At 38.9% G+C, this 14743-nt stretch overlaps 1 protein-coding gene across 1 annotated transcript in view; it reads left to right on the forward strand.

Annotated features, from left to right (window-relative positions):
* Positions 1–1387: 1387 nt before the first annotated feature.
* The window catches only part of LOC105248930 (prolyl 4-hydroxylase subunit alpha-2), a 78509-nt gene continuing 65153 nt past the window's right edge, over positions 1388–14743 (forward strand). Inside the window, exon 1 of the mRNA XM_025411985.1 lies at positions 1388–1832. The gene's annotated coding sequence lies outside the window, so the exon portion shown is untranslated. The remainder of the gene's footprint in view (positions 1833–14743) is intronic.

Genomic DNA, 14743 nt, shown 5'->3' on the forward strand with positions numbered 1-14743 from the left:
AGCACGATTACGCAAACGCGAATGCGTCAATTCGCCTCTCTACAGCATAAGACATACTGGTCAATTCGCAGAGGGAATAATAGGGAAAGATTTGTCGAAACGAAGGAGTAAACTGGAGCATTAACATAAATGAAGAATCGCATCGCGGATTTGCAAGAAGCAGATGCGTGTGTTATGAGAGAAGGAAAAAGAGAGAGGAGCACTTGCATACGTATAAGGTGGTCCAAGCTTCAGCGCCATCGGTCATTTACCTCTTCTTTTGGCCGCCATATAAGCCGATGGGTTTCCGTTCGTTTATTTTCGCTGCACTGGCTCGCACTTTTCTCATTTGAGACGAAATGGACGCGTGTTTGGATTTTGCAGGAAGAAAAAAAGAGAAAGAAAGCACGACGAATATTTATATCGCGCAATATGTCGGAGCTTCGAATTAATGGTAAGAGTATTTATTTAATATTTTAAAAAATCTCTTTATAACATTATTTTTTGAAAATTATCCAGTTATCTTGAATCACGCGCATTTTTTTATAATCACGGTGTATTTTTGTCACGCAGAGAGATATTTAGAATAAATTGTCGAATATAAATATTTATACAATTGAAATGCTAGCGTATACTCAATGATAATTAAGATATAATATGACAAAATTATAAATATATATCGTAATTTTACTCTTACGCACACGGAGAATTTTATTTAAATTTCTTTTATTTGAAATTTTTTACGCACACATATCGAAAAATTCATGTTATATAAAAGATGTACATATAAAAACAATCTGGTTGCGCGCAAAAACAAACAAACAAGACAAAATGGAAAGTGAAAAACAAAATAGTTATAATTAATACACTCCATACTTTTCATTTCACAACCCTCTCAATTATCGACACATCCATTTTATCAGCGTGTCGAAGTGTAGTTAATGAAAGCGAACGAGAGAGTTGGAACCCGCGTATCACGGATTGCGAGAGAAAAAGAAACAGAGAGAGAGAGAGAGAGAGAGAGAGACGCAGGAGGGATGATTGTAAAGAGGAAGAGAGAGGAAACACACACGTACATATGACAGAGAAGATATCCAAACGACAGAGGGAACGAGAGAAACGGCCCAGCGTAAATTTTCTCTCTCTCTCTCTCTCTCTCTCTTTCTCTCTCCCTCCTTGTCCATCTATTTATTTACCTCCCTCACTCGTTTATAGCAACGGAGTGAGACAAGCACACAAACACATGGTACGCGCGAAGCGAGGCGGGGCGAGGACGAGAGCGAGAGCGCGGGAGAGCCGGCGCTTGCGGCGTAGCGATGAGATTGGGGGAAGGGGCAGGAAGCGGGGTGGGGAGGAAGGAGAGCGCGCGACGCGGCGCGGACGCCGGCCGCAGCATCCGTCCCGCGTTAGTTCGCTGCCGGATTTCGTGCTACGCGGTTCGTCTTGTGGAATTTGGCTATCGGAAGCTAGCGCGTTCGAATTTTCAAATTAATCGCCGGGATCTCAGTCGAGTAATTGCTTTTGCATCTCTTTCGAGATTCCTCAAGACTGACGAAACGATCGCGGAAGCGACGACGAATGGTTTATCGATTTCGAGGTTAGAATCGATTAAAATCGATCGCGTAAGCCAGCGCGAGTGTCGCCCGATGTTGTGAATCGTTGTGTGTGCCGTGAATATAAAAATTGCTTAACGCGCGATTCTCTGAGACTGACTCGACACGTTTTTTTACCATCACCACCGTTTCGCGGGACGATTCTCGGAATCGGAGATTCCTGAAGATTCTTGAAGATTCCTGAAGATTCTTTCACGAGAGGGAGCGATTGTCAGCACCGCGCAAAGTTGACGCAAATAGGTATGTACAATATTTTTTCAAACTATACACGTACGATACCTGGCGACACGTGGAATAATGTGACGCAACGTGAGTCAACGATATCATGGTTGACGCGAAACATCATTTTGCGCCTCGAGATACTAGCTCGCGGTTTGACTACACTCGAACAAAGTTTCAAAGTTTCAAGCAACATTCTCAGGAAATAAATGGCTGTTGGAGAGTGCATTGAATATCGTTAACGATGTCGTCATTAATTAGAAAATCTATATTCGAAATCCATATTTGAGGCTGCTTATGAATAATCATAAAACACAATGTACGGTAGATATTGCTAGTATTACAATTAATATTGTAAATTTCGTTATTAAACGCGCTAACAATGTATGACTTCCAAATAATACGAGCGTAAATTACAGTTGTTGCAACAAGCATTATTACGGCGAAAATATTTCAATATCTCGCGGCTATTCCAAGCTCCATGACACGCGTACATTTTCCCTAATATCTACATAAATTAAAACATGGATTAAAACAGTTTCAATTTAAAAAATTATCGTCAAAATTTGATTGCATAAATATTCGCATTATTCTCTCGAGGAATCGCTACATTTCTTCGTGATTATCGAGAGAGAGAGAGAGAGAGAGAGAGAGAGAGAGAGAGAGAGAGAGAGAGAGAGAGAGAGAGAGAGAGAGAAGAAATTGATCAATGTAGGACAAGATTTATAAAGCAATACCGATTAACGAATTTAGCAAATGACAAATCGCTCGTCGCTTTAAAACTGCATCGAAATGACGTAATGCGCCGTATATATCACTGGGTTTATTGCGTGAGCTACTACGTATGAATGACCTTTAAACTTTTTCCTTTTCCTAAAACAGCAAGAGTCGTCTCTTTCGATTCGCCGTGTTTATCTTTCAATGAATTATATACATGTTTGTATAACAAGTCCGTCTATAATTACGTTTCGATTATTCGTCGAAACAAATTGAGGACGCTTCATCGTGGCACAAATGATAATATCACCTCGTTTGGTGCGAAAAATAGCTGTCAATTTTTTTTTACCATTCGCTTGGAAATCTTCATTTCGCGATTGAGGAATACCTATCTCGAAGAAATCTGACGTACGCGTCAACGCTCCTACGATCGACAGAATGAGGACAGCCTTTATAACGCGTCGCGTTTACATTCACGGTCACGCCGCTCGTTCGCTAGGCAATTCCCATTGTGCGATAACTGACAGATGCACGTGTAGACTGTTCCCTGCTTCTCTGCGTTACGTTGCAATAATAACACTTTATATCGCGTTTGATACGATTCGCGGGATTATCCGATCGGATAATCGGCCTTGAGCGAAAATTACTCTGCAGTTTTCTTTAAATAGATTATTCTTACTAAGTCAACCATCGAGCTTAATGAAATGTGATAAATATTATGCACGCGCGCGCGCGCACACACATTTATATATCATTTTTAATTTTAATTATCGCATATATATATGTATTAAAATATTTCGACTGGAATATTGAAACAAAGCATGAGACTCGTCCTTGCTTCATTCGGAGCATATATATCTGATGTTTAATATATACAACATTTGGCTTGCAGATTCTCAGTTTCTCATCTTGTTTAAAAGTTTGAAAGTTGCTTTTTTTCTTCGTGAGATTAATTTACATTTGCGTTTCAATTATAGTACCACTAAATTGATGTCTCTATCAAAGTTTAACAACATGGATCTAATAAAAAGTGATATTTTAAATAGGCAATTTTTTAAACTTTGTTATCCGCAGATCAACTTTAACTTTTTCATTCGTCCAATATTTTATTTTATTTGACATTTTCTTTTTCAAGTCTCCCTCTCTGGCTTGAAAAAAAAAACGAGAAAACGAAAAAAAATAACTTTCAGTGTTTATAACCTTGTCGTTTTGGCACAACGAGAAAATGTCACCCGTTTTGTAAAATATCCTAGTTTTGAAATAACTGTAACAATCAATTTGTAGGAAGCAGTTTTGACATGTACGATAGACACCGCTGTCATGGGGCCATTATATCATTTCGAGATGGATGTGAGAATATAAAGAATGTTGCTTTCTCACACACAACTCTTTCCTAACATAAATATGTATAAAACATGCTCCATAACAGCCAACTTTTATTTCATTCACTTCTTGGAACGTTCGTGAATAGTAGTGACAGTTACGAGTTGTTGTGATATTTTAAACTCGCTAAAATATTTTAGATACATTCAACGTTTACGTTACAGTTATTGCGAATAATTTTCAACTCGTTGCGTCAAACTTTGTAAGATATAAGCCTATATATATATGTACATTATTTCGCCAAATTTGACACAAATTCCCTGTTTTATTGGTTCTACCCTCATATTTTTTGTACATCATTTTTCCCGCGATGCGCGAGATATATATATAGCTAATGTATGCAGAGATTTTGCGAGGGGATAGACTCTCCGCAAAAGGGAGAGAGAGAGAGGGAACGACTCGCGCGCTCGCAGACAATAAATTATTTCGACGATGCGGATAATTCGCTGAGAATTGCGTTTAAAATTTTGTAATACGCTAAAAGTCATTCGACGTAGTTTAAAGGTCATTCTCTTTTATGTTTAACTCGATGATAGTCGTCGAAACGAGCCACTGAATTCTTTCTACGCGCTTACGGCTCTCTACCCCCTTATTCCTCGTCCATGCTATTTGCCGTTTTATTTCTTTTTTCCTCTCGCGTGTTGCCCATCCACGCTCCTTCCTTCTCACCGGAAACCTATGGTTTCTAGCACGTGTCGCTCCTCGTTGCTTCCGTTCCTTCGCGTTCGTTGTCGAGGGCGCATTCGTGAATTGTACGAAATGTTGAAACCGGAAAGGAAAGGAGTTCGTTGCACACGATACAGATAACGACATTCGGTTTACATCTTGCAAGCATCGTTCGCTTGCCGCCAACAGTCATACGATTTTCACAATAGCACATTTCCTCCTTACATCTCGTAATCGCGGTTTGTAAAAGTTCATTCGCCGGAATACGCTACCTTTTATTTCCGAGAGATTAAAATTCTGCCCATGTGATGTTACAACACAAGTAAGCTTAATAATGATATCTACGATGACGAAATGTTGAATGAAAAAGTGTTATTTAATTAATAGATTAATCGTAATTTAAATAAAACCTGCTAATCTTACGATTAATATAAAATTTATTGTCAAAAATATTTTAAATTCTTTCGAAAAACGCTATATATTTTTTTTCCTTTATATGCAATAAAGTAGCTTTATGAATTTTATTATTAAAACGATATTCGGCGCGAACTGTCGCAAATTTTTTTTCGGACAAATTTTATCGTGCCGTGTAGGTAATTCATGCGAATATCGATCGAAAGTAAAACGATAGAATTTCCTGTTACGAGCTAATTTCTCTCCATAAAATCGTTTCTTCGTGACGAACAGCTTGCACGCATTTCCCTTGAATGCGAAATTGCATGCGCGATACGCACTCGGTTCTTTTAGTAATTATTGTAATAAAGCCTTGTAATAAACCTTTGATCGTAAGAGTTGGAGCACGCTCTTTTTCATTCGAACCAAGACAGCATTTTAGCATTCTAAAATATAGCGTCGGTATCCGATGGTATTTTTTTTTTCAATGTTGTTTCAAAAAAAATTTTTATGAAATTTAAATATGTATTAATGTGTATACGTATTAATTAATATAATGTATTATTTAAATACTGGTGTTGTTGCATTATCAATGTGTACATGTGGACATTACCGAGACTAATTAAATAATCTTTTCAACACATTTCCACTTTGATAAAGAGAGTCATGGTATATGCTAAAATATTTTTTCCAATAAATGATAAAGTTAATTAAATGTTGTAGGTCATTATAACAAAAGGACGAGCATATGTCAAAGTATGTTTTCCTAACGATTCGTACAATATTCCATTGTCGCGTAAATGTCTGTGCGCTTCTCTCAGAAGTAAAACACCGTAGCCGATTTTATGCAACGAGAAATTTTAAGCACGTCATCATTGTATCGGTCACTCGTAAATAACGACTGGCATTGGATCCGGAACTGGAGATTGACTGCGTTTGCCCAAACCACGTGGAAAAAGTTTTTTTTTCGTCGCGTTTCGATCATAGAACGATGAAAAAAAAAAATACAGTTGAATGGCAGCGACAATTGGGCGGGCGCAATCGGGGAACAAATCGTAGCCGAAGCGCGATTAGCTGAAAAAACGTTATGCCCTCTTTTTTTTCTTTTATTTTATTCTTTTTTTTTTTAATTTTTTGTTGCGGTTTTATTGCAGTTGCCCATCGATCGGCAATATGTGTTAATTTCTGTACAACTTTACCTTTAACCGCCAACGCGAAATGTTATTTGACGCGGATAAACTTTTGGTGTATTCAACCAATTATTTCTTCCCATAGGGACGTGGCTGTTTCCGAATTGATCGTGCTTGTTTTAAAATATTGCTTATAATTGTAGTAATACTGATCCGTGCGATCGAGTTGTTTTTATATTTCGATGGCTATTTGACTGATGTACGATGCATGTAAATGAGAATAATATCTTTATAAGATTATTACATTTTAGCCGATTTTAATACAAGTGTTGCTTTAAATCTTTTTAAATAAAAACAACTCATCATGTTTTTATACGAAATGATTAAAGTTTACTTTTTAATTTCTCGGTCGAAAATTTGATTTAATAAATTATTACGAATAATGTAAGAAAAGCGTTCAAGACGCTACACGTTTTACAACTTGTGCAAGAGGGGCATAGCTATTTCGTCCGTTGTAAACGTCCGTGGAACAAACATGTTTTTCATCGCTTTCGCTTCGATTTCAGTTTTTCATCTCTACTCCAGGTCGTTTGACTCGCAACTTGTGTCGCGCATTTAAAACGGAAATTAAGCGGCGTCGTAATCGAGGAGTGTGTGCCGCTGCTTGTCGCTCGCCATCCTCTCGTCTTCTCTCTTGTTTTTAGTTTGCGTAAAACACAATTTAACTCGATCTGTGAAAATGCGAAAATCTTGGCGAAACCTCGCGATGTTTCGCCAATATTAATCGACGCGAAATAAATGGAGCTCACGTTCGGCAAGACGGAGAGTAATACGTATATTACGACAAGAAATTGGAGGAACGTCGGAAAGCTTTTCCCGGCGAGAAATAGACTGCGAATTAAAAAGGGATGAACGGAAATTTAGTTTATACTTTGGAGTCGCAGGTTTCGACTTTTAAAATGATCGAAATTCATTTTTCGTTACATGTGCGCGCGCGCGCGCACACACTTTTTCCAACTTGCCAGCTTTCGCAATGTATCGCGCTGTATTTGCGAGGAATTTGAAAAAGTATACACACCGAGACCGAGATGGTAAGGGTTTCCGACAGAGAGAGGCGCATACATGGTCATACGCTCGCACAGCGAGATGCATCACGATGCGCATTACGCTCACAGGCTCGCAAGCAGGCGGATCGTGTAGCGTGACTTGAGACTTTGGGAATTCGGACCGCGAAAGCAATAACGTACCGTCATGGAAATGGTTCGCTACTGTCAGCTGCATATACGACCCTCGTGTCGCGTCGCGTCGCGCGTCACGCGTTATGCACTCGCTGCTTCTACCGCTAAAGACGTGCAGTCGCAAATTTCACATATCGACGTCGCAAACGCATCGTGCAATTTTGATATATGTCGCGGCGTGAAAAATCGATACTTTGCCAGCGCGATCCGCAACATTTGTAGGTATTACGCAAATAAATGCGATACGTTGCGATGCGCGCTCGCGCGTACGCGCAAGTTGGTTCGGTTTGAATAAAAATTGACAATTCTGATAACGCCGTCTACATTGAGTTGCACTTTCGTTCGAATAAAACAGCGAGCTTGTTTATTGCGTTTTTTGTCACGTACACCTCTTTTCGGTATCGTAAACATTTGAAATAAATATTCAAAGATGCAAACGTGAAGAGACGTCGAGTTTACAAACGATACGAAAAATATACTTTGTAAACAGAAATTAGATATTTTACAAAATATATAATCTTTGTGATTTATATATGCAGTTAAATATACATCTTTGACTTTTTATCTTGATTTTTGAATATCTTAACTTTTTTACAAAGGATACTTGTTTTTCGATAATATTAGATTATTCTCACGTAAATAAAATTGCGATGTTTGTTCGTAGCGAACGATAGGTAATTTGGACATTTTAGCGTTGGAATAATTTGCGATCCTTTCGACAAAGAGAGAGCGCGTACTCGCGCATGCAAAGGCGCGAACGCAGAGTTAGGGAGATGAGACGAGACGAGACGCGAGCTGTGGACGTGGTTTGAAACGCGGCGTTCGCCTTTCGATGGAATTCCCAGCATCCTCGATGTTCCGCGTCTCGTTTCGGAGGGCTCTCGAAAAAGGGACTCGCGTATCGGGCGAACTAAAGCTGTTTCCAGCCAAGCTGCGCTCGACGCGGAATTTGATCCTGGCGAAATCGCGACACATACGCGCCGAGAGTGCGTTAGCTCCCTCGAACTTTAGTCTTTCCACCCCACCGCATTTGCTGCTGGCTCCTTCCTCTTTCATGAAAGCCCGTGCATCTTTCCGCTTTTAATATTTAAACGCTCTACTACGTGTACAGAGCGGAGAACATTATTGCGTGGTTCGCAGGATGTATATATGCCGAGGGAGAAATTTTGAACGTTTGCCGACGCGAAACTTAAATTTTAATCGTACCAAAGAGAAGAGAAAGAGAGAGAGAGAGAGAGAGAGAGAGAGAGAGAGAGAGAGAGAGAGAGAGAGAAAGACGACTGATTATTGTTGCGCGGGCAACAAGATGCGCGATAATTCTGACAATTGTTTCATCGCTTCGTTTCATTATTCTTGAAATGCGCGAAAGAAGAAGCTGTAATAATATTACTAGAGTGGAGTAACAGTGAGAATTTTTCGACAATTTTCCACCTATTCCCCGGGACGGGGAATCTCTCTCTCGAGCGTTCTATCCGGCAATCGGCCTATTCATTCGCCTTTCCGATCGTACCGCAATAGGCGGGCTATTACAGCCCGTACTCGACGAAATTAGGGTCGTTTAGCTCGGGGATTTCTGCATTTCGCGCGAATACGTGCGCGCCTCCCTCTAGCTTCGCCCCGAAATCGCTCCGTTAAAGGGCAGAAAGCGCTCTCCGCGCTTATAACTGTCTACCGGCGGATTATCGACGTGATATCTCGCGGTTTTCGTCTCCCGCCCCCTTCCCGCGGACCGGCGTTATCGTTAGCGTATCGTGCATTCGATCGTGCCGAGCGATCGCGACAAGAGCGGGCGAGAGAGAGAGAGAGAGAGAGAGAGAGAGAGAGAGAGAGTATGAGTTCGATATCGACGGGATATTTATCGGTGGTTATGTTTGGCGCGACGCTTTCGTTACGTGTCGCTTCGTCTTGTTACTGCCGTCCCGCAACTGTTGCGGTTTGCGCCAATGGGTAATTCGTCGTACGGCCTGTGTACGACCGCTTCGTCAATGATGATGCGCGAAATTTCGACTCGCGATCGAGAGTAAGCCGGAAATGCTAAATTGTCGCGCGCGGTTCTCCCGAAAAGTCGATTAATTAAATCCACCCGACGATCGTAATAATAATAAATTGGTTCGTAATGCTAAGAGAATCAAGTTTATTAATTGTTTAATGCCCTTTAAATTTTTTGAAAAAGGTGGCACATTTTGTGAAAAAAATGCATGCATTGCAACAGAAAACTTGTATTAACGATTGAAACAATGGCGAGATGAGTGTTAAAAATTTAAAATTCTTAGATATTAAACGCGCATATTCCCCCGATGCAGTTTGAATTTGCTGAATTCTACATCGCTTAAAGGTTAACGAACGGTAACAGCGATCAGAGTTCGAAACTGACGTGGCGGAACCCGCTTTGGTACGGTCTGAATCGAAAGCCGCGTACTGGAGTTTCACCTCAGCCTCGGTGCTACTATCCTTTATCGAGAAACCTAAATCGAAATTACTAAGCCACTACGAAATTGTATCGGCGAGGGCGCGATGTAAAATCTGCATACCGAGCGTACAAAAGCGGCGGGCGAATAAATTTACCCGTACGTACGAAAGAAAACAATCGATGTCATTGTGCGATTGGAAAAGAGCGGAAGGGAATGAGTGTTTTTACGAGTACAGATATATAAGAAAAAAAACATGGCTGTGTATATTCGTTCACTTATATCGAAGTCGCGGAATTATACGCCTTGTCTCTTCGTTTCGATCCAATCATATTCCTACGGAAACTTGATACATTGCTGTTCGATAAAATAGAAACGAATCGCTCTTTTAATCTCGAGTGAATTTTATTCCAAGAGGATCTCCATTGAGTTTTAATCGCTATATGGATATATTTAATGACGAGATATATTTTTTTTAATTGAAAAAACATCAAACTCTCAATAGAATGTTAGTTTCGATGAAAATTTTTCGTTTCTCGAGTGAAAACTAAATTTTCTTTTTTTAATCTAATGTTGTATCGAGAGTTTTGAATAGCCCCTCACACCACGAGTTCTAATGATTATTATTAAAACTTGATTCTCATCTTCTAAATTGGAAATTTTTAATTTAATTTTTGTGGTATTTTGAGCAAAATTACTTTTGAAACTTGTCTAAAACTGTAAAATATAATTAGCGCTCCAATTCGTCCAATGATCTTTGCTTCCAATGATCTTTGCTAAAATAACATAACTTTGTAAAGTGGATCGAGAGGTGGGATTCTTTGGGGGGCACGCTCTAAAAATTTTCTTTTTCAAATTTAAAAAATGGGAAGCCAACTTTACAGACACGGGTTCCGACGATCGTGATAAATATGTCATTGCTTTATTTATATTATATACACGTTAGGAAATACTTTATCGCATGGACGATTGAGTAGTTACATGTATGGAACGCTCGATGCACGCATCGAAAAGCTATCGAAAGTGCGTGATACTATTTATTTTTTTCTCGAATAAATTATCGGCCCGCACGTGTCCTTGTTTAACCTCGCTTTTGCAATCGTAGTGTCGCGCGCTCGGGGCAAGCTCTCGTCGTCCTCTTTTTTCAGATCATACATCAGAGTTGGCGTATTTTTTTTCTGCGTTTGCCAGCGTCAGGTACACACGTGTACGTGTGCTATTCCATTGAATATGCAATGAGAATGTGCTCGGTGAAATAGCACGCTTTTTTTTTTGGACTGCAATTTTTGCATCTCCTCCCACGCATCTCGGGATCTCTTCCTCTATCCTTTTTTCTTTGAAAAGGTTTGAACCAACCAACTTTCCAAGTAAAGATGTAATTTTTGAAGATTACAGTGTCTGCATCTTGAAGAGAAACGCTAAAGTCTTCAGAGTACCTGCGACATTTTTGAAAAATTACGGAGAAAGTCTCGTTCTTTTTCATTAGAGAAAAGTAAAGGTATATAACATATGAAAGATTTATATTAATAGAAATAATCGTAAGAATGAAGCAAAAAATAATATGCAATATTTTTAAAAGACTCTTACTATCGAAATGATTCGAAATGTATTTTCTGAGATATACACGGGAAAAACGATTTATTACGTAACATTAATAAATGCTAATGTCGATTTTTATCTTTGACTTTGTTTAGGCATTTTTTGAGTTTATTTGCATTAAATGTATTAAAAAAATTAAAAATTACTCGCAAGACGGTTGCTTCCAGCTACATTGTATATCGACTTTGCGAGTCGTTGAAAAGAATTGTACGCATAAAAGAAAATTTAAGTACTTTTGGAATACGCGAGCGGCAAAAAGGATCAAAGCTGATTCTTTCTCGGCTCTAGTTATCAGAGACGAGTAAACACCGACTCTACGAGAGCAGGCTGGGATTCTCCCTCGTTATTGCGCTAATTGTGACGCCCCTCTTGTCGCTATCTTTGTTTCCTCCATGTGTCTCACTTTAGAATTAAAATATCCACCAACTCGCTCGAGTGGTCAGTCCACCGTTTCTTTCGCTCTTTATTCATCGATCTTTTTCTCGTGTTTTCTCCCACTGTTCGCCAAAGAAAAATGAGGCAAAACTTTGAAGGGAGAATTCTCGTGTCCCCGCTCTTTCTTCCAGTTGACTCTGGTACTTTTCAGGAAACCGGTCGCCGACGGTCGGTGGCGGTTTGTTTTACTCTCGAGACGTCTTCTTCGTAAATTGTTCGCGTTTAGCGAACGTTGCAACATCCGGTAAATTCAAGACTGTTATCCGGCTCCGCTCGGGCAACAAATCTCGAGTTAATTAACAATAGGATTTCTCGTATCTGCGTGTGTACCTCTGCAAGTTGTAGTGTCAGATTTAGAATAATTTCGACCGCGCAACACTATTATTACAACGCAGCGGTTGCATGCACGCGCTCGTCCCGTGTAAATGTGTATTACACACGGAGTCGTCGACTAACATGCGATTCTCATTTCTAGCAAACTCGTGGAATTCACCATCGGCGAATAATCTGGATTTTATCTCCGTGCCAAAATGCGGAAGCTTGGATTTTTTTTCTTTTCACTTATTTAGAATATATTTCACACATTGATTTTTTAAGAGAAGATGGAACTCGTTGAAAGTTTTTTCTTAGGGTAGAGAAAACTTGAGGAAATTGCGATCGTATGAGGAAGAAGAAGGGAAAAATAACAACTCAAATTTAAAAATATAATTTCTCGACATTGAATAAATTTAGTCGCTGAATCATCGCTCGTAAATTATTCACTCTTACCTCAAATTATTCACCTTTTTACCATCTTGATAAATCATGACTGTATTACTCGAATCGATCGTTATTTAATTAGTATTGTAAGATTTCTCTAAAGTAATGAAAAAATTTTTGATTTAACCCATTTCGTTTTAAGAAAAATTTATCTTGAATTTTTTCGATTTTTGTGAAAACGGTACAGAAATTCTTTAAAATTACTATAAATATATGATGCCCATGAATATATTACGCCATTATGGTGTGGAAAAAATGTACATATGTGGGTGTATCGCAAATGTGTATTACAAGTGCGATCAATGTGTAAATCATAATCGGCGGTTTATCCAGCAAACTTACACCAAGACCGCGATGTGTAAGCTAAGCTGCGGCTCTGCCACTTGATAATCCTCGGCTATTTCCAATAGACTCTCGCCGTGCTTCACAATCCCGCGGTTGCTGATGCGCGATGGAAACTTGCGATGCACTCACGATGCTTGGTGAATCGCGCGAGTATGCTCGGCGACTGATAGCCAGACCGAATCCTATTGCTGCGCGGCGGATCGAACGGATCCACATCCCCAACGATTGCGTCCCAAGCGTAGTGCCAAGCGTAGCCGATAGCAGCGCGTTCAAGCGCGATTGATTTCGCTCGCGGCCGTCATAGAATACCGCAGAGAACTATGCGCAGCCAGCTATATGATATCTACATTCGCGCCTTTAATACGCCTTTAGCGCGTTCTCGCTTTCGGTCACTTTCGGCCGTGATATTACATCAAGATCGAGGCGATAGCGGTGCCTGTGATGCTGGCACGACAAGAAAGAATTTCAAAAAAATACTAGAGTTAGCACTTTTTATACTTTTACAGTTTCTGATCAAATTAAAAAGACTTGCGCATTTCTTATATTACAAAAATCGAAAAAATGTCAACTTTGCGAATCTAGCATATCCTTCCCCCAAAATTGACCATCATTATTTTTAGCAAGAGTTGCCGATAATTTTATTGACGTTCAACCTACATGTACAATTTCAGATCGATATTCCAAAAGTTGATAATTTTTAATAAATTTTTTAGATTGCCGTGACATCTTTACAGACACGCGATAATGATAATCGACGAAAAGAATGATATACATTTTAGTCATTTTGAAGAATAAAAATTTGCATGATGATAGCCGTAAAATCTGCTTATTTTATTACGACACCGTAAGCAAGCGATGAAAAGAGTAAAATTTTTTTTATTTCCTCACATTAAAGTGATTTCTGCTCCTCCAAATAATTTATTTTTCTGTTTTATGAAATAAAAAAATTTGATACGAAGCTTTATACCATATTTTTATACCATATTTTGGCAACATATAGCAACATCAATAAAACGTTGTTGGTTTAATTAAATTTGATTTGGTTGAATTTTATTTGTTTCGGCAGTAACAAAACGATTCCGTTAATTTTAACAGACCTTGGAATGCTCGCCCGAAATGAATCCATTTCGTGGATTTTTCTGCGAAAACTCTGTCGGCGAATAGCCGGTGATTTCGTTGCGTTTTTTTTTTGCTTTTATACAAGCTAGATTCGCAATAGGTAATAAATCAAAGATTTATTATAATTTCATCTGTCACATATCCATTAGGTTTTTAATTAAATATATAAATGTTGGTGTATGTATTACATTATCACGAGTGGTAATGTGACGCACCTTTATCTTTGATATATTTTTTCGCGAGTTATTATTTATTTATGATTTGTATCTCAAATATACATATATTCGCACGTATTTTCAAACTTTACACTTTTTTTGGAGAAGTGCATTTTCGCTATTAGTATCCATCTGATACATATATATGCATATAAAAGAAATAAGAAAATGGGTGAAAACTTGTGGGAAAACGAGATAATTAAAGAGAAAAGGCAATAAAATAAAGATAGGATGTTGAAAGAGGGAGAGAGAAAAAAATGTAATCCATATGTGACGGAAAATGTAAATGTAGGATAGGAATCTGCGAATGTAGGATAAAACTGCAAGGAAAATAGGGATTAAGAAATAGGATAAAGAAATGGTGGTATGTATAGCGATGTGACACGAGAAAAGTGCGGGCGGGAATAAAAAGGAGACGAAAGAGGAAACAAGTATGCGAAATAACGTGCTAGTAAAATATGAGACAGCTGACCAGAATTACCCATCTGTGCATAGTTTAACTTGTCGCCTGAATCATTTCGAACG

The sequence above is a fragment of the Camponotus floridanus genome, unplaced genomic scaffold (genome assembly GCF_003227725.1).
Source record: "Camponotus floridanus strain SB8 unplaced genomic scaffold, Cflo_v7.5 scaffold107, whole genome shotgun sequence".
NCBI lineage: Eukaryota > Metazoa > Arthropoda > Insecta > Hymenoptera > Formicidae > Camponotus > Camponotus floridanus.